This window comes from Serinus canaria, chromosome 1A (assembly GCF_022539315.1).
Source record: "Serinus canaria isolate serCan28SL12 chromosome 1A, serCan2020, whole genome shotgun sequence".
In the NCBI taxonomy this organism is placed as follows: domain Eukaryota; kingdom Metazoa; phylum Chordata; class Aves; order Passeriformes; family Fringillidae; genus Serinus; species Serinus canaria.
In genome coordinates this window covers 41500062-41519153 of record NC_066314.1, presented here as the reverse complement: position 1 = coordinate 41519153, position 19092 = coordinate 41500062, and the positions used below count along the sequence as shown (strand labels likewise).

General features: G+C 40.8%; 1 long non-coding RNA gene across 5 annotated transcripts in view; it reads right to left on the bottom strand.

Annotated features, from left to right (window-relative positions):
- Positions 1–277: 277 nt before the first annotated feature.
- Positions 278–19092, bottom strand: part of LOC127060470 (uncharacterized) — a 95349-nt gene continuing 76534 nt past the window's right edge. For 4 of the 5 annotated variants that reach the window (XR_007779628.1, XR_007779627.1, XR_007779630.1 and 1 more), the window contains 2 exons: positions 7416–7514; positions 278–1177 (listed from right to left, as the gene is read on the bottom strand). This is a non-coding gene — a long non-coding RNA (uncharacterized LOC127060470). The remainder of the gene's footprint in view (positions 1178–7415; positions 7515–19092) is intronic. The other variant, XR_007779631.1, reaches the window with a different exon arrangement.

The window sequence follows — 19092 nt, the reverse complement described above, 5'->3', positions numbered from 1 at the left end:
GGGTGTGGCCCATCTGTTCTTGTCCTCCCAGTGGTGGAGGCCACATCAGATGTCCTTTCTCTCAGGCATGGAGTTAGTTCTAGGGAAGGCATGTCCAGGGAGGAGTTAGTTACAGAGAAAGCTTGTCCAGCTTTTCTATTTCTTGGTTGGAGCTAACTGGAAAAGGTCAAAGCAGTACCATTAATCACCCTGCCATGTGATGGATGGTGATATCCACTCCTTTCAGTGATTTCTGTTGAAACTCCCTCCTTATAGCAAATCAAAAGCAACCAAAACATAATGTCAGACAGTAATTTATTGAGAACTGCAAGACAATTCACTCTGTTAATAAAGCACAGTGGTTGACATGATGAGGATGAGGCCATAATAAACAAATGAAGTTTACTGACAGTAGAATGGATGAGGTTGATTTCACTGGACATCTATCAGCAGCTCTCTTCCTGAACCTCACTTCCCTTCATCACAGAGTTCCTTACTCCTTCCCAGGAGTTTCCTTTCAGCTTCTGCCTGTTTGCTGCTGGAGCAAATCCTCCATTTCCAGCCTGCTGTTCTGGTGTATCTCACTGCCTTTGGCAGAGTGGGCAGCAGTACTTCTGTCAGTATGGAAAGGCTGTCAAGAGCCTTCCTGAGCTCTTGGAAACACAGAAATTGCAGGCGCCTGTTCTGTTGCTCCAGCATCTTCTTCTTCTCCCGTGGGATGAGGGAAAAGGGCTGGCTGTGACGTAGAGCTGCAGAGTGAAAGGAACAAGTGTGGGATCCCCCATTTGCTTCACAGCATATGACATTTAACCAAAGAGGGGAGCATTACTCCCCTCTTCAGCTAAAGAAGTCTATTGTAGAAGCAAACATTAAGGCTTTGAGAATGCCCACGACCAGCTGCACCGGGGGGCTCGGTGACACCCTCTGAAAGCACTGCTCTGGGTTTAGGAAGCAGTGTCTGCTGTGGGAGGGTTTATCTGAGGCGTAGCGTTTCTTAGCGTGACTACAAAGAGGAACTTGTGCGCACCGGATGGCTCGGGCTCTCTCCCCACCATCCATCGGCTCGCTGGAGAGGCTCTGTGAAAGTGATTCTTATCTGCAGCGTGGCAGCTCTGTCTGGGTCTTTGTGCAGCTCCACAACCCACTGGCCTGTAGACACTGTCGGAGTCCTTTCCTCTGGGTGATGTATCTGTTGGTCCTGAAAGAAGGTCTTCCTTAATGCTGCTTGGAATCAATTTTATTGCATAACAGCCTAACAACACATTTGTTTAAAAGTGTAAATTTTTAAGATTGGTGTAGTACTTCTGAAAGACCATCCTTTAGCACTTCTCTTTCTTTCCAGTTCATATTTCACCTTAAAATTATCATTAAAACTGGCAAGAGAATATGGGGCAGGAGGTCACTGGCAAACAGATAACAGCAAAGTTTGCTACTTTACCTACCTTGGGGTATATCTTGTAGCTGCACTGAAATATTATAGAATAAATTCTTTTTTAGTAGCCAAAACAAGGATTCTCCCCATCAAATTTCTTTGGCAGAAATACAGAAATAGTTGCAAGCTTCCCTGCCAAAATACTAATTACTTCCTAGGGAACCATCCAGTTATGAAGAAACATGGGTCTGTTTATGTCCTCTGTATAATACATATAACATAACTAAGGCACCTTTTCTGTTTCTTGCACATGAGATCTGTATATCTGAGTTAATATTATGGAAGCTGCACTTCCAGAAGTTGCAGAAAAAAGAAAGAAATTAACTCTCATTACAGGAATGCAGAGACATCACCATGGATTTCAAATTACAAAAATTTGCTTGCCTTCTCTGTATAGCAGTTACATACATATTTCTGTTTTTACCAGCTGTGAGATTCTTAAGGGATTGCTGTGTAAGTCCAACATGGGCTCACCACCTCCTCAGAAACAGGCAGAATGGATGATGGGGTGAAGAGATGCTCCTCTTTCCCTCCTCGTTAAAGGTAATTTGAGGGAATGGGAGTTTCTGTGTGGGAGAATATGTGATGCAAGAACAATCTAAAAATATTTCTTTTTGCTTCCATAGCAACTCCCATGCTGGCATGTCTTTGAATTCGTTAATTCATTCTTTCAGCTCTCTTTGTGGGCTTTGTCCAGTTTGCAGAGTTGAAAAATGATCTTTCCACCTGTGTTTACAGATGTGTGCCTGCAGTCTGTTCTGGCAGCAGGGTACATCCTGAATCTCCAGGGAGACCTCCCTGCAGCCTGCCAGTACTTCAAGGGGGTTTATGAAAAAGAGAGAGAGACTTCTTACATGGATAGATAGTGACAGGACAAGGGGGAATGGCTTTAAACTAAAATGGCTAGATGTTAAGTTTTGTTTTTTTTTTTTTTTTTTTTAACTCCCAGGGCAGTGAGACACCAGAACAGATTGCCCAGAGAAGCTGGAGATGCTTCATCCCTGGCAGTGTTCAAGGCCAGGCTGGACATGCATTCCACTTCTAGTGAAAGGCATCCCTGTCCATAGCAGGGGTATTGAACTAGGTGATCTTTAAGGTCGATTCCAACCAAAACCATTCTGTGGTTCTGTTATTCTCTGCTGGAAACAGCACTTGACAGGGGAAAGGCTGATGGCCCTTATCACACACAAGTCAAAGGACAGCAATTGTCCTCTGTAAACTGCTCTCTTTGCATTCTGACTCATGCTCTGGCTGACCCAAAAACATCAGAAGGAAGGCCCTGACAACCTCGTCTCATGGTACACTGTTGCAAAAGCTGTCTTGTCCACATTTTATCTCTATCTCTTCTGTGATATAAAGGTGAGATTATGAAATTTATGCTTGCAAATGCTTCTGCCTTGTGTCTGATGGCAGCAAGGATATAGTACATTTCCTTCTTTATAAGTTATAAGCAGAGACTTGAGTGAAAATTGATGTAGCAGGAAAGGTTTTGTTGCTTTCCATAATTTTTTCATATTTTCAGAGTAATGTTATTATTTTAGAGGAAGTGTGAGTGTTCATGGAAATTCATTGAGGATCAATAACAATTTCATCCCTACAAGAACACTTGTAATACTTCTCTATTGACAGGTGAAGCAATGCTGGGTGAGCAATTGGTCTTGTTAGCACATACTGTGCTTCTCTGGGAGATGGAGGGCTCAAACAGCCCCAGCATGCCCACCTTTCCAAAGGCTATGGAGAACAAATGATTTAGGCTTGATTTGGATTTGTGTGAGGAGCAGTTCTCCTGCCCAGTGACAACTACAAGGTGAAAACCAACCTCTGGCAGTTCTGGTGGTGGGACGGCACTGCCAGTGAAAGGTCCACAGTAGTCCATGTGAGGAGCTCTGAGACAAGGGTCCCATTGAGCTGGGGGGCCATGCCCCACTCAGGCCCTGGAAGCAGGAGGAATCATTCTCTATTTCTTGAAGCATCTTCTAATCCCAAACTTCTGACATCAAAGCTCTGAACGTTCCTTTTAGAGAATTGCCCAAAATCTTTTAGTTTCACAATTCTGTAACTTCTCTCAGACCCCAGGCTTTTATATCCTTCTTTAGCAAAACAGAGTTTTAGCTGATGTGGCCAAAGGGCTGATAGACTGTCCTTTCTGTTCCCCTTTCTCAATCTTTTGTCACCCTTAGGCTAGATGATAAAATTAATTTTGGTTCTCTTATTCTTTTGACTTCTGTCTTCAACCAAGAAACTCATTAAAATCCAAAGCCAGTGTGGATATCTAAGTCAACACAGTTCCAAACTGCGATATCATAAAGCAAAGTAACAACAAAGCTCTCAGGAAGATGCCATTTTAGCAAATTCAAAGCAGCTGCTCTGCCATCTAGTGTCATTAAATAATGTCTGCTAAGCCCCAACTTTCACCATAGCTGCTGAAACAGCTCTACCATGTGCTTTTCCTTCAGTAGGACTTTCTGGTCAGGAGCATGCCTCTCTCTGACACAGAGAGGGGTGAAAGTCAGCAGCTGTATCCATTAGAAGCTCTCTAATGGCATTAAGGTGAATTTGTCTCTCACATGAAAGGACTGTTCCTTACCTGGAAAGGTAAGCTACAAAGCCAGACACATCTGAAGAGCTGCTGACCTTCCCTCAATGATTTGTTAGCTCCATTTAGAGTGTTATCCACGTTCTTTATTTTAGGCAGGAAAATAGCAAGCCTGTGAGGAAAATGCAATCTTTTCAAGTCTACCAGATGTTCATTTTGCCCCAGGTATTTTCTGCTTCATAGTATGAAGTCATCCTCAGAAGTGAAAAATTGCCTAAATTAGGCCATAGAAGTCTGAATGCTAGGGGTCCTCTCTGGGTGAAAATGAATTTTGGTTTCTTTTTTTGTTTTGGGTTTTGGGTTGTTTGTTTGTTTGTTTGGGGTTTTTATTTCTTTGGTATTTTCATAGCCTCTTTGTATCAATGATATCTCCCCCAAATGAGCTTCTATTCATTAAGATCAGAGAAATGGGTGTTTTTTTTTAAAAAAGTTGAAACATGTAAATGATAAATATTTTTGTCTAGTTTAAGGCTGTAGGTATGCACTTAGAAATAATTTAGACATATCTTTCTTTTCCTTCAGGGCCAAATACAGTTCTTGTCTGTAGAATCAGATATGTGGCAATTAGGAATTATTCACATATTCTCTTTGTTTCTTACCTAGTTAAATGTTGTCATGATAAATCTTTGGAAACTGACTTAATTTGCCAGAATAACTCCAAATTAAGATCAGTGCTCACTACTTCAATTGATAACAGATGTTTGGCTCCAGTGAAAGCAGTATGACTTTACACATCTTTTGAAATGTCACAGCTCTTTGTATTCACAACTAGAAGCCATGCCAGAGCAAACCAATGCTGTCAATAGCAGAGCTGAAAGAAAACACACAAAACACAAGAGAGTGCATTCCAGAAACAGTACAAGTGTGGTTTGGAAAAGCTCAAATTTGAAGCCACTAAACCATGATATAAATCCTGCAGTGCAGTCATGGTCTACTTAATTTAGGAACTGATGAGAAATACTGCCTTAAATGTTTCTTTCTCAATTAATCACACAAGATTGCCACTTTGTGGGGACAGAAGTGTGATGTGGCTGATGTCAGCTACTTTTACCAAAAGGTTTATTTGAGTTTTTGAATTCCTATCCCAAATAGATGTTCACCCTAAAATAAGGAGAGAAAAAAATAAAAAAAAAAAAAAAAAAAAAGAAAAAGGAAATCCTTCAGGACTATAGGCACTGATTTTATCTTGCCATAACATGCCTAAAAGAAACATCCCTACAGACACCTGTTTTTCTGGCAGGGTCTCTAATTCCACATTTGTTCCAAAAGTACCCTAGTCTGAAGTGCTTTGCAGAAGACTCTGGAGCCTCATGGAGTGGCTTTGTGAACATCCAGAATTCTATCGTTCTGTAGATGAATGAAGAGATACAGATTTTCTTCATTACAGATTTCTAATCAAAGCTGACCAAAAGACAACTAGGTTTTCAGGTGTAAAATGACAGCCAGAGATCAGCAAGCTTAGTGCATGGGTGTTGTTTACTCTGATGTGCTCCAGTTCTCAAAACATATAAATTATCCCCCCTCACAGAAATAGAGTCACGTTTTGTTTTCATCACAATAGTCCCAGCTGTTTCAAATAGCTGGCACTAATAATCTGTGCTTTAGAACTGATTAGCATCCTATATCCCTTCATTTCTAAAATGGAATTTTAATCAGATTGTAATTCCTTGAAACCTCCACGTCAGTGAGTACTTCCCTAACCATTAATCAATTGAATTTTGCCCTCAATTAAGCTGCTTAAATCCCTTCATATTACTGATTGATAACTTTCATTGCCTCCAGCACATCACTGACACACTGTTAGAGTGTTTTTTTTAACATCAGGGCCATGACACTATTATAAAACTGAGAAAAAGAACAGACGTTTGCATTGCTGGTGTTGTGGCTTTTCAGCTTTCTCATTTTAAATCCCTGTTTTCTTCAGGGATTTGAAAGTGGGTCATAAATTCATTCCAAAGAGAAATCACTTTCATTGGTCTAATCATGCAAGTACTCAATGTCTCTTCTGGGAGGCCAGTTCTTAGTGTGGAAGTAGCTTAGCTCCTTCTGCTCAACCCCCCTGCATTCTTTTTTGTGGCCTTCATGCTTTTTTTTTGTTGTTTTTGTTTGGCTCGTTGCTTCTGGTGCTACTGTGCTGAAGCATAAATAATGTTTTCATAGGGAAGTTGGTAAGTTGTGACTCTGCAATACAGAAGGATAATAACTGAAATAAAATTAAGTTCTTTGGCTTGAGCTGAAATGCTTCCTATAATGCATTTCAAACTGGAAATGTCAAGAAACTAAGTTAATTCCTCAGATAATCAATAGCTTTAATGATTCTTTAGGAAAACAACATGCAACCTAAGGGAACAGTTCTGCAATCCTCATTCAAAGTATGGAGATTTAAGTCTCTGGGACTGGGTCATGTGTCAGCTGGCAATAAATAAAAACCAGAAAACATGCTGCTCAGAACAGAAGGTTTTTTGGGTTAACTAAGCATTCATGTTGGAGACACACATGCATATCCTTTTGTAGGTGCCACTTCTTAAACATTTTCTTTCCCTGAGCAAAATGTGTGCTTTGTACGTTACTTTAGGGCAGCACATGCCTTGTGTCTCAGTTTTAACCTGGTAGCATTTTCCAGATTTGATACAGCCATGCATTCAAGTAATTATCTGGAAGGCGGAGTCAGGGACAGTAACACAGTCTGGAATTTAACCACCAGAATACACCAGAGGAAGACAACTCCTCAGAGCCCCAAGGTAGCACAAAAATCACCTTGAAAGAATAAGCTGAGCTCTCCTCATGTCTTGCTATCGATGTAAAACAGAAAAAAAGAAAAAAAAAACCCAGACCCCAAAATCCAAGCCTTTCCATTATGATTACTACTGCTAAACCTAATTAACTCTCAGTATGTGCCAGACATAGCAGACCTGATTAAAGTCCTCTGTTCTGGTGATAAAAGATAATCCAAGGCCTTTAAGCTTTTATTCAGATGCCTATGATTTTGTAAGAAGACCTGCTGTACAGCATATGCTAATTAGAATTTTTGAATTAAAATGGTTTACATCAGGAAGGAAGTGGTGGAAGGAAGGAAGGAAGGAAGGAAGGAAGGAAGGAAGGAAGGAAGGAAGGAAGGAAGGAAGGAAGGAAGGAGAAGGAAGGAAGGAAGGAAGGAAGGAAGGAAGGAGGAAGGAAGGAAGGAAGGAAGGAAGGAAGGAAGGAAGGAAGGAGGAAGGAAGGAAGGAAGGAAGGAAGGAAGGAAGGAAGGAAGGAAGGAAGGAAGGAAGGAAGGAGCCAGTGACATCTCCTGGAGTGGCATTCCTCTACTCTCTGCAAGAACTTGGGATATTTCTTTCTTAGTCACCTCTGTTGGACATTAAGCTCATCTTTGTTTCACTTCTACCTTATTGAAGTTAGGTTTCTTACCTTTCTAGGTGTCATTCAGGCTGCTGGAAGTCTGAATTTTGAGGCTAAAGGTGTATTTTGGCTGCAGTTGGGAGCTGGTTTTGTTGCTGCAGTGGAGTTCTTCAAAGTTCAGAGGGAAAAAAAAAAAAAGTAATTTTTTTTTTTTCTGAGACGTGCCACATTGCACTAGAGCACACCCAGAACAACAGTCATGACCTTGGTGTATCACAGCCCGTGGTTTTGACAGGAGAATCAGTAGCACAAGATGTGTAGTAGGAAGTGATTCTATGCTGAGTTAATCAAAATATGACACATAAGCTGGGTTTGATTATAACTCATGTCTCAAAGACTTTATTGTTGGGATGAGGAAGGGCAGCTTGCTTGCTTGCTTTTATTTTAAAGTAGTTCTATAATTTATGATAGATTTGTAGGTTGGTTATTAGAAAAAGGCATTTAGTACTTTTTGGTATTGTCTTGTTTGCTAGAGCTCATCAAGCCTCCCAATGTTTGCCTAGAAAGATTTACCTAATGCAATCCTTTAATAAGTGGCATGTGTCTTCATCTGTTTCAGGGAAGTCTTTTCCACTCCTTCTGACACTAAAGTCTGCTGTGAGCACTGAATAAGGAGGTGGAGAATCAGGGGTCCCATTTATAACTTTCTAAGTCCATAGAAATAATCCCAGGGGAATGTTGAAAGAGATGTTTAACTACCTAACACTTCTCCTGGAAAGTAATCTTCTGTCAAAGCCAGCTGCTCAATGGCACAGCCAGTTACCTCGTGCTTTCTTCCACTTTTTAAAGATACAACAAAGCAACTGTATGTATTTGTTATTGCCAAGAGTATTTTTTGAGATACTGAGTTCTGATTTAGAAGTTTCCTGGGCCTATTCAGATGGCCATTTTTTCATCACAGAAAATTCTTACAGATATGTGTGGGAGGTCCTTCAGAAGTGCAACACGATTTTTCTTCAGGCACCGTGAATATTTCAGGTTGACACTGTGTTAGAAAAGTACAGAAACTGTTTTTCCTTGACATTTGGATTATTTTAATGGCAACAAGAAATATTGGCACAAACTGCAACCTTTTGTAAAGGGAAATCCTGCTGTATTAAATCTTGAATGTAACCCTGTAATCCTAAACTGAGAGAAGACTTCAAGGGGCTGCGTTTTACTCCTGCTCTCACATCAGGCTATCAGTAATGCACAAGTATTTGCGTATGTGAAAAGCTGGCACAACTGATATAGTGATAACAAAGAAAGGTTATAGAATTTTCACTGTTGTCGACACCCAAAGTTCCCTATAATGAAAAAAAAATCCTTTCCAGGTTTTTTCATTTGCTTGATAGATTTTGATGCCTTGTCATTTGCATTTTCAGATTTTTTTTGCAGCGGCAGCTGTGATAGACATCAATATAAGAAGAGAAGTCTATGATTTCCAACTATTAATTTTGTATAGCTGTTAGTCAAAGCAGGTCTCCATTTCCCTTCTGTAAAGATAATTGTTACAACTGAATTTCTTCTTCTGAGACTAAAAAAGAAAAACTGCAGAAAGATTTGTGGGATAATCTTTCTTTTAATCACTACTTTTACTTAGGTCTTTATCTTTCTCTCTGTCCCTTGCTTGTTCTGTGCATATTTGCCTTTACTTCTTTTTCTGCTTGTCATTCTTGGTCCTTACTATTTTCTCAGTATTTGCTTTTCTCATCCATGCTTTTAATGTACCTTTGCTTTTCTTAAATTTTTCTGTGTGCTTGTGTTCTCTGAAAGTGCGGGGTTATGTTTGGCAATCAGTAACTCAGGGATTGAGTGACGGATCACACTGAATTAATGCTGCATCTCCAGTATCCTCCCATCACCTTTCTCAGCCTGCTTCTTTCTGGCACTCCAAGGGTTTGTTGCACTACTGTGCCAGCAGAGAGAAAATAGCAGAAGCTTGTCCTGAGATAGTTGCTCTCTCTGCTGTGGTCTAATTTGCTCCTTCCCAACTTTGCATATTTCATTGCTTTGCCAGGAGCTGTAATATCCTCCCTGCTTTGTCTGCAAATGAGCCCATACATTTTTGGTGAAGCCCTGTCCTTATTCTCCACAGTGAGCCAAGGGGAATGTGCTGGTCGTGACTCTGCTGGAGGATTCATTTTGTGCTAATGCCATCGGCCTGGAGCAGACTATTACCCTAATATATGGTATGTGGCACCATACTTCTGCTGGGATCCAACATCTCAGCCTCCTTACTACAATTTTTCTTACCATTCTGTGGGACTCAGAACCTCATGTGGGTATTATTTACAAAGCTAAGATCTTTACCCTTGCTGTTATTAATTTTGTCTAGGAACATTTGGCTTATATTAGTAGGAAAGGCGTGCTGTGCTGCTGTGCCTGAGAGGCTATGGCATACAGTAAAATTTGCTGGACAGCCTTGTTCATTCCCATGGATACCTCAGTTCCCATTTACACATTGTTGACCAATATTGCCTCCATCACCTGCAGGAAATGGCTGGACAAGTAACCAAGCTGTCAGTTTGGATCAGAGAATGAAAATAGACATAACTGCACATCTTTGCATCTTGTAAAGGTCAGTGGTGCAATGTTCCCTTGGAAAGAGTAATTGCTTTTTTCCCCTGTTTCTAAAGCAAAACTTCAAGTCTTAAAAAGGAGCAACACAAAATATTTATGACTCTGGAAATCCTTTCATAAAATGAAGATTCCATTTAAAGGTTTTCCATGTAAAACTATAAATATTTTAGAAAGGTAATAGATACATGGTGATGGAATAAAAAATTATGATCAAGGACTGAATGGCCTTAAGTCAGTTTCCTGATTCTTTTCCTCGGGTTTAATAAGCTGTTGAATGCTCTGATCAGTTTGCAGTATCAAGTACAGCTCCAGTTCTCTCTCTTCCTAGCCAGTCTTCCTGGCTCCTGGAAGTCCTGGACAATTGGTCAGTGTTTGCATGGGAAATCCAGGTTTCTGCTGCTTGGTCAGGTAATGGTGAAGGTCATATGCAATAGCTACTGCAAAGCTCCAGTGTATCAGACACTGCACAGTCCACACTCATGGTTTCCCTTTACAGCACAAAGAATCCAAAGGATCCTTAGGACAGGAATGAGGACTTTTTATTCTGACCAACAGTCCAGTGAGCACTGAATTTTATTGGAGAATCTGGAAAGCACCAGCTGAGATCTATCTGCAGAAGAACTACCATGAATGAATAGGAAAGCAAGACAGTGGAAAATGCAGTATCCAGCACAGTAGGAAAGAAAGACCAGAAGTGTGACTGGGAGTTGTCTATTCTACAAGGCAGGAAACACTGGAACTTCCTAAAATTAAAAAGTTCAACAAAGAAGGTAGATAAGTAAGTTTTTCAACAGAAAAACTATCAACTATCACTTAGTTTAACAAAAATCTTAAAGCATATTTAATTTCAAAATCTGTCTACTTCAGATCCTGATAAACTCCATTTATACTTAGAATGTGTAAGCAGTCAAATAGGAAGTAGCTTCCGGGAATGAAGTAATTTTATTTGTATTTACAAATGCATGCACATAAACATCCTCACCCATTTATTTCTGTACACACAAGCCCACAATGTATGGATATTTATATTACTGTGATGTGGAGGATGTAACTCTGGAGTGCTTGGCTGAGCACCATGGTCCTGACCTGTCAGCAAAGAAGGTTTAAAGCAGGCCTGGGGTTTGGAGAGTTTCCATCTGCAGACTGTCTTGCATGGCTGGCTGTGCACAGGAGAGCTGAAGTGAGACTGAAGAGGCAGTTGTAGGGCTGGGGCAATGATTTTTAAAACCATCCACTTTGTCAAATGCAATATTTTAAGACTCTTCCTCCGAATGCCTTGTTTCCTCCAAAATGTCACCAAGGAAATTCTCCCTCTAATGAGGCTGACAGTTGTAGGAAGTCTCACTGCTCACAGAAGGGACTGGGTGATTCAGACAGGCAGTGATGATCAATGAAGAGAGCTGCATATAGCATGTCACAAATGGAGCAAAAAGGTTAGGGACATCTGAATGAGGGAGTTGAGCTGTCACCATCAGCCTTGCCTCCAGCTTTCATTCTGAAAATTGCAAGGAAGTTGCGCTCTTCCTCCCTCGAGATTTGCATAGGACATTTGCTGCATCAAGAATTCCTTCTGACATTTCTAGTGGAAGCAGCTAGAAGAAAGAGAGAAGTCAGATAGCAGAGCGTCTCTGTGCGCTGTGCTGTTGCCAAGCAGATTATGTGCTGTAATCTGTAAGCACTGAACTGTGTTTGAATTACGAGGAGCTTCTCCCTGGCTTTTGTTTTAGCCCCCTGGGAGAGGCGATATTTCCGGACTGCTAATGTCACGGCGTGACCTGTTCATAACCTGCGAGAGCCTTCCTCCGTCCCGCTGCCTCCCTCTCCCCCAGGAGCCGGCAGCTGCCGTCCCACGGATCGAATGCCTGCCTTCTATGCGCTTCATTGAGAAAAATTCAAGCATGTGGCCTGAGGTTCCCCTGATGACTGTCTGGGGATGATGATTTCTACCATCTGTTCTGGCTGCCTGCGGCTCCCGGAAACACCGAGGTGTATGTTGCTTCTGGCCATACGTGGGATTCCTGATGAAACCTCAGCTGCTGTCCAACTGTTTGTGAATATCAGATGGGTTTGAATTATCTTCCGCCAAGAGGGGAGGGAGAAGCACTTTGTTTAACTCTTTAATCTGAACCACTAGACGGCACATGCATAATCACAGGGTACAAAGCCGCTGAATTATTAGCATCTGCATCGCGGCGGCAGCTGTGGCGTGTGCACGTGTGCTGGCTCTGTCTGATTCAAGATGCCCGGGCTGGTTGTTTCCAGGCTAAATATAAAGCCTCGAGTGAAATTCATCTTACTTTAGCTCGCTTGGAAGCCTTGTAATTATACCAGAGATTTATTTGATCCCTTCACTTCTGATTTGTGTTAAAGGAGCATTTCAGACATATCAATTTTATATCGGTATATGAAAAAGGCTGCTTATCACATGTTTTATAGGCAGCTGAGGAATTACTGCATTTCCCAAAGTTATTTACTGAGATAGAAGAAATCAGGGCAAAATGATATTAATTTTGGTATACAAAAGAGATTTTTGTGCCAAAAAATCCTAGATAATGAATAAATACATATTTCTCTTTCAGGATTTGACATCCTGTCTGTTATTTTCCTTGTAATCTATCATCTAGAATCCTTTTCTTGATGTTTGCTGAATATCAGGTTTTAGTGGATGTTGAGGGTCACTATATCACCAGGACCACATCTAAATAGAAAGGATTTGATCCTCTTTCTCGTTAGAATTGTCTAGACTTCATCCTTTGATATTCACACTTTCTCCATTGATATAAATACTATTTTCTTTGAATGGATGCTCTCAGTAAAAAATACAAGGAGTTTTATGGGGTTGGAAAAATTGTTTACACAGTTAGCCTTGGAGCAGAGAAGTTATTACAGAGATGCTGAATGGATCAGCAGTAACTGCTTACAGTTCTTGCAGTCACTGTTCAGGAAGAGATATGCAGAATAGAAGGCTTGTAAGAGACCTCAGAGGGAAAAGGAAAAGGAAAAGGAAAAGGAAAAGGAAAAGGAAAGGAAAAGGAAAAGGAAAAGGAAAGGAAAAGGAAAAGGAAAAGGAAAAGGAAAAGGAAAAGGAAAAGGAAAAGGAAAAGGAAAAGGAAAAGGAAGGAGATACTTAGTAGTAAGCAGCAGTTACAGCCTTAGGTTATTAAACAGTAAGGGAAGAGTATCAGTGCAAGGTACTGGATGCTTCACATTTTCAGATTCAAGTGAAACTCCTCTGTAGCATGACCTCATGCAAGTATTTTTTAGAGGGCTTTTTTCTACTAATTTTGTGGATGCTAATGAAAGAATGTGAAAACACTTCTTAGCAATGGCTTACCAAAGGGTGTTTGATTGTTTTTTGCTTTTGGAGCTTTTTTGTTATGCCATGAGACATAACAGCAGTCTGCAAATGCATTCAGCAGCCAGTGCACAGGCATGGGGTGGGAGTCAGGGTTCCCACCACTGCTGGAATTCCTTTCTCTTGCTGACTGACTCATGCAGAGAAGTGCACATGTCTCTTGCATATGCACGCTGTCAGAAATCAGTATCAGGATAGAAGGTTTGAAAGCAGGCAGCACCAGAAATCAGTATCAGGATAGAAGGTTTGAAAGCAGGCAGCACCAGAAATCAGTATCAGGATAGAAGGTTTGAAAGCAGGCAGCACCAGAAAATTCAATAAAGCTTGGAAAATATTTCTATTTCTAATTTATTGATCCTTTAAAGAAAAAAACCCAAACAGTCAAATACACAGGAGCTATAGACAGAAACATTTAGTGTATTTTTTTTCTCCAACATGGTATGACCCAGTAGCTACCTCTGCCTTCATCTTTAAAGCAGATTTTCTTTTAGCAAGGGATGCAAGGCTGCTGGTTTTTAGCAAACATGAGTGAGCTAAGAAGGACACACAAATACAGGAGAGGTGATTTGCCTATAATGTAAAGCTTCTCTGGCAGCATTTCTCTTTTTGTGTCTGGATACAGGAAATTTATCTGTACTACCAGTGTCTGTTAAAAAAACAAACTAACAAAAGCCCACCAACAGAAAAAATCCCCAACCCCAAACCAAACCCCTTATAAGTCCCTTAGTTTGAAAAATAGTTAGCTTTCAGCCCAGAGCTTTTCAAGGGAAATCTGGTGTTTCTTTCTTCTCTCTGCAAAGACTTCTGCATCACTGAAGAGAGATTGACAGGTGGAGACAGCTTGTAACAATGTACTTGAAGCTCAGAAAGACTAAAATGAGTAATCAAAACCATACAAAAAAGGATTTTTTTCATGAATCTGTCTAAAAATATATGTCACAGAGAATTTCTTTCCCCCTTTTTCCACTCCTCTTTTTTTGTTTGAAGTAAGGTGAGTATTTATACTTAGCTGCATGACATTATGTGTGATTTCCCTTTTCTGTTAGTCACATCAGGTCTTGGCTTGCAGTCACAAGTGACGTAAGATATTTTAAAATGTCACTGATAAATATGTTAAGAGACAGCAAACTAGAAATAAAACATGGAGATTCCAGTGTGAATCTCAAGTTCTTCTACCATAGTCCACTTTTGTTGAAATTTAGATTATGATGAAACATTTGTAGGAACTATTCTGAAATGGAGAAATATACTCTGCAATTTCTAGGTCTCAGATGATGACTGTAAGGGGCAGAACATGAAAGCTTCCCTCCTTCTGTCTCTTGAAATATTTCCTTTAGGCTTAGAGGGCTATTAGAGGGATTTGAGTATGCATGCCTGTGGGAACACTTGGTCTGAAGGGATTCTTTTTGGGCTTCTCTTGAGAGCTGACTATGGCACTGAATGCCCAGTCATCTATGCCACAAACCCTAACTGGATTAGAGGGAATGTTGGAGAGAACTTCACAGATGATGGAGGGAGAAATGGCTGCCAGAGCAATTTGGTTGCCAGCACAAGGGAAGAAAGTCTGACATTTCCAAGCACACTTAGACATATTCCCTATTCCAGGTTATGTGCTTACAGCCTGATGTACTGCAAGAGTCTGGCTTACGCAGGTGCCGAGCATTTACCTTTATGGTTGTGGTGGTGATAGCTTGCAGCCCTGAAAAAGAAATCTATGATTGCTCAGCACAGGCATCCACTTATGCATGCAGGCAGCAAAAGTTTCTGAATGGCTAAAGCTTTAGTACACCTAATCAGGGTTTGTGTGTGATTAGTGCAATTAGTGTGATCAGGGTTTGTGTGTGATTAGTGTGCTTAGTCACTGAGTGTTAACTATCTATAAATGAAGGAAATTTCAGTGCTGAGGGACTCTTTTCTCAATAACCATAGAAGAATCTGGCCTTTCCATGTAATTCAGACCATAAAGAGAATCCTAAACTTTCAGAGCCCTCCTAGGCAGTCTTGTTATATAGAGAGGAGGATTAAATTTTATATGGAGTAAATAAACAGAAGTACCTTTCTAATAAAGGGACTATACCAGGCAGGGGAGTATTTTCCTCTGGAATATTAGCAGGTGCTGTCATTTAAGATGCTTATAAGACTGACTGAAACTCTAGAAATATGCAGGTAAGATTAATTCTATGCTAAAATAAAGTTCTAATGTGACTCCCCACTTCTAAAGGAATGGTGACATTCCTTTGCTGTGGCAAACTCAGAGCAAAGAATAGTAAGCACTGAGTAAGAGTGTCATTTGCCAAATAAATATCCCATTTTCAGAGTAACCTTTTGACTGCCTTAGGTTTTCCTGTCTGACTGCTGTTCCAAGGAATTGATACAGTACCTGGCAGCCAGCAAGGAGCAAGTGCATACACAAATAGTCAGAAGCTGCTGGGCTTCCTAGAAGGGTATTTTAAATTACCTCACAAGATCTTAGGAATCTTAAATCATGTGAACTGGTCATCAAACAGAGAAAGCCCAGACTTTTGCAAGTGTGTAAGTAACTTCATGGGGCTTTGTTTTCTGAAACACACAGGCAGACATCAAAAGATGCAGTAGATAATTACTGTAAAATAAATTTATATGATTAAGCCATTGTTTTGTCACTTTTTTGAGTTAAATCACATCCCAAATGCTTATAATAGACAACATGGATTTCAGCAAATGACAGACAAAGTCTGAACTGGTGTGATTGCTTGGTAGCCTTTGTTCCTGACAGGCAGCTGATGCAGAGCAGTGTTCCATCATCTTATTTTAATCAGAGATTAGGCCAAATTCTGTTATAGTCATAAGTTTTACCTCCTCGTTTATCTATGAGGTTAATGAGACTATTGTAGGAATATGACATTTAATTAAGGTCATTGAGTATGTGATTTTGTGTCTTTGCTGTATGCTGTTTCCTTATTTTTCTTTCATGTTTTAATTGTCTTTATCTTCTCATTCGAGAGTGTTTCTCAGTAAAACTGCTGCATTACAAAAAATACTGTCAATAACAAAAAGGATAATAAAGGATGTGATATCAGAAATGAGTGCAGGAATGACCTTATTATGAAAATTTTTGTGATAGAGACTTTTTTTTTGTCAGCAACTAAGAACAGAGAGTATTGTTTTGCATCTTATGTACCTTTTGTATTTCCAGGAACTAAAAAAAAAATAAATTAATTTTCACAGCTGAGGAGAGAGGAACAACATCCCAAAAGGCTGGATAACTTTCTCCTACCAGGTTCTCCTCAGAGACACTTGCCCATTAAGGGAGGACACAGTCTCAGTTTCAATGAATGCAGTTCTTATTTATTCTGGGTACAGTTGACAGGGTGAGTCACTGTTTTGCTAATGAAAATTTGGTGTTTTGCCTTTAAAAAATTACATTCAAGCAAAACAGATTTTACTTACTACTTTTGTTCTGCTATTTTAAGGACAGGATTAGAGGGCAATGCTAATAGGTAGAATTAAAGAGACAGGTTTGTCCTTGCATGAGCATGAAATGAAAGCACACAACTGAAATCCCAATGAGCTAGAAAGAAAGGTGTCCAGTGAGTCACAGTAGGTGTACAGGTCTTTATATTTTGCACAAGGTGTAATGTGATCACAATCTCTGCCTTCCTGTGCACTGGGAATAAGAACACGACACAAAGGAAGAAAATCAGGCCACATCCTCCCTTAGTGTAAAATGTCACAGCTCTGCTGAAGTAAATGGGACTCTCTTTAATCACCTTAGGTAAGGATTTCATCCTTTCAGCTGGAACCTTTCCAGACTTCCACGTAGGTGTCACTCCACCCCACCTGCCTGATCTGCAGCTTTCATTCACTTAGGTAGACAGCAGCAATGCTCTTCCCTGTAACCTGGATCCTGAGGCTATGCCTCATGGGAGGAAAGCTCTGATTGCACTCCTGCAAGCAGCAGTGTTGGCTGCCCTGGGTCTCAGGGACACCTTTCCTTGAGCCACTACTCCATAATCTCACTTCTCAAGGACGTGTGTGCAGGTGTACACACACACACACATTTTACATGAGATTAAACAATTAAAAATTTTTGTTTTACTAACATGGAAAATAAGCAGACCTAGGGGGGAAATAATGTGCTGAAACCCAGAAGTATTTTTTCTTCTATTTTCTCTTAGCAGAATTTTGCTTGGGTTTTGGATCTCTGTGTCCCTGTTCCTTATCTTTCTGCCAAGTCATGAAGCACCTCTTCCTCTCTGCTGCCTACTGACCTGTTCGTTCATTTCTCATAGCCAAATTGAACACAATCCTCCAGCTGCTGTAAAAATGTGCTCCCCTCTCCCCACCCTGCCTACTGAATAATTCTGTGACGTTTCTTGATCTATACCTCCTCTGTGTTCTTAAATGACACAATTACCTAGCATTTTCTACTTTCACATTAAGCAGTAAAGAAAGCCCAATTTTCTTCCAGCTTTATCCAATTGATTTCCCAGTACAGGTTCACCTGAAAAGACTGACTGTTAGGTTTGGCTACAGTTTGCTTTTCTTTGTCTTTGAGAGATATTACTTAGCTTTTGCCAGTAAATGTGTCTATAGTAATTATAGTCTAGAATACTGGTTCTTCTTTACTAAAAATTTTGTAAAATCTTTATTTTCATGAGCTTTATCTAGTTTTCATCACAGATAGATTGTCTTACTAAATCCCAAGAGAATTTTTATAGTTTAATAACTTCAAAGACAACTTTTAAAGACACAGATTATCACAGAATCACAGAATCTTTGGGGCTGGAAGTGAGCCCTGGAGATCATCTAGTCCAATCCTCTTTCCCCGTCAAAGCAGGTTTACCTAGAGCAGACTACACAGGAAAAAAAATCTGGTCAGGTTTTAAATATCTCCAGAGAAGGAGAGTCTACAGGCTCTCTGGGCAGACTGTCAGTGTTCTCCACAGTAAAGGAATTCTTCCTTAAGTGGAACTTCCAGTGCATTAATTTCTGCCTTGTCCTGTTGCTGGGAACCACTGAAAAGAGTCTGGTGTCATTCTTTTGACACCTGCTGCTGAGGTATTTGTGTGCATTGATGGTGTCCCCTCTCACTCATCTCTTCTTTAGACTAAAGAGGCTCAGCTCCCTTGGCCTATCCTCGTTAGAGAGATGCTCCAGTCCCCTCATCATAGCCTTCCCCTGGACCCTCTCCAGCAGTTCCTTATCTCTCTTGTCCTGAGAAGCCCAGAAGTGGACACAGCACCCCAGATCAGCCTCACTGGGGCTGAGTAGAGGGGCAGGATCACCTCCCATGGCCTGCTGGCAATGCTCTTCCTAATATACCCCAGGACTCTGTTGGCTTTCTTGGCCACCAGGGCACTGGTGGCTCATGGACAGCTTGTTGCCCACCAGGACCCCCAGGTCCTTCTCTGCAGAGCTGCTTTCCAGCAGATTGACTCTCAGCCTGTGCTGGTGCCTGGGGTTATTTCTCCCCAGGTGAAGGACCCTGCATCTGCCTCTGTTGAACTCCATTAAGTTCCTTTCCCCTCAAGTCCCCAATGTGTCCAGATCTCTCTGAATAGCAGCTTAGCCTTCTGGTGTATCAGCCACTGCTCCCAGTTTTGTATCATCAGCAAACCTACACTCTGGCCCTTCATCCACTTCATTGATGAATGAGTTAAACAAGACAGAAGCCACTATCCCTGGGGAGCATCACTAGACTACATCCAGCTCCCTGTAGAAGACCTCATTGATTTTTCCTACCTGTCCAGGTGGCCTCTACTGAACAACTGCATCACCATATTACCC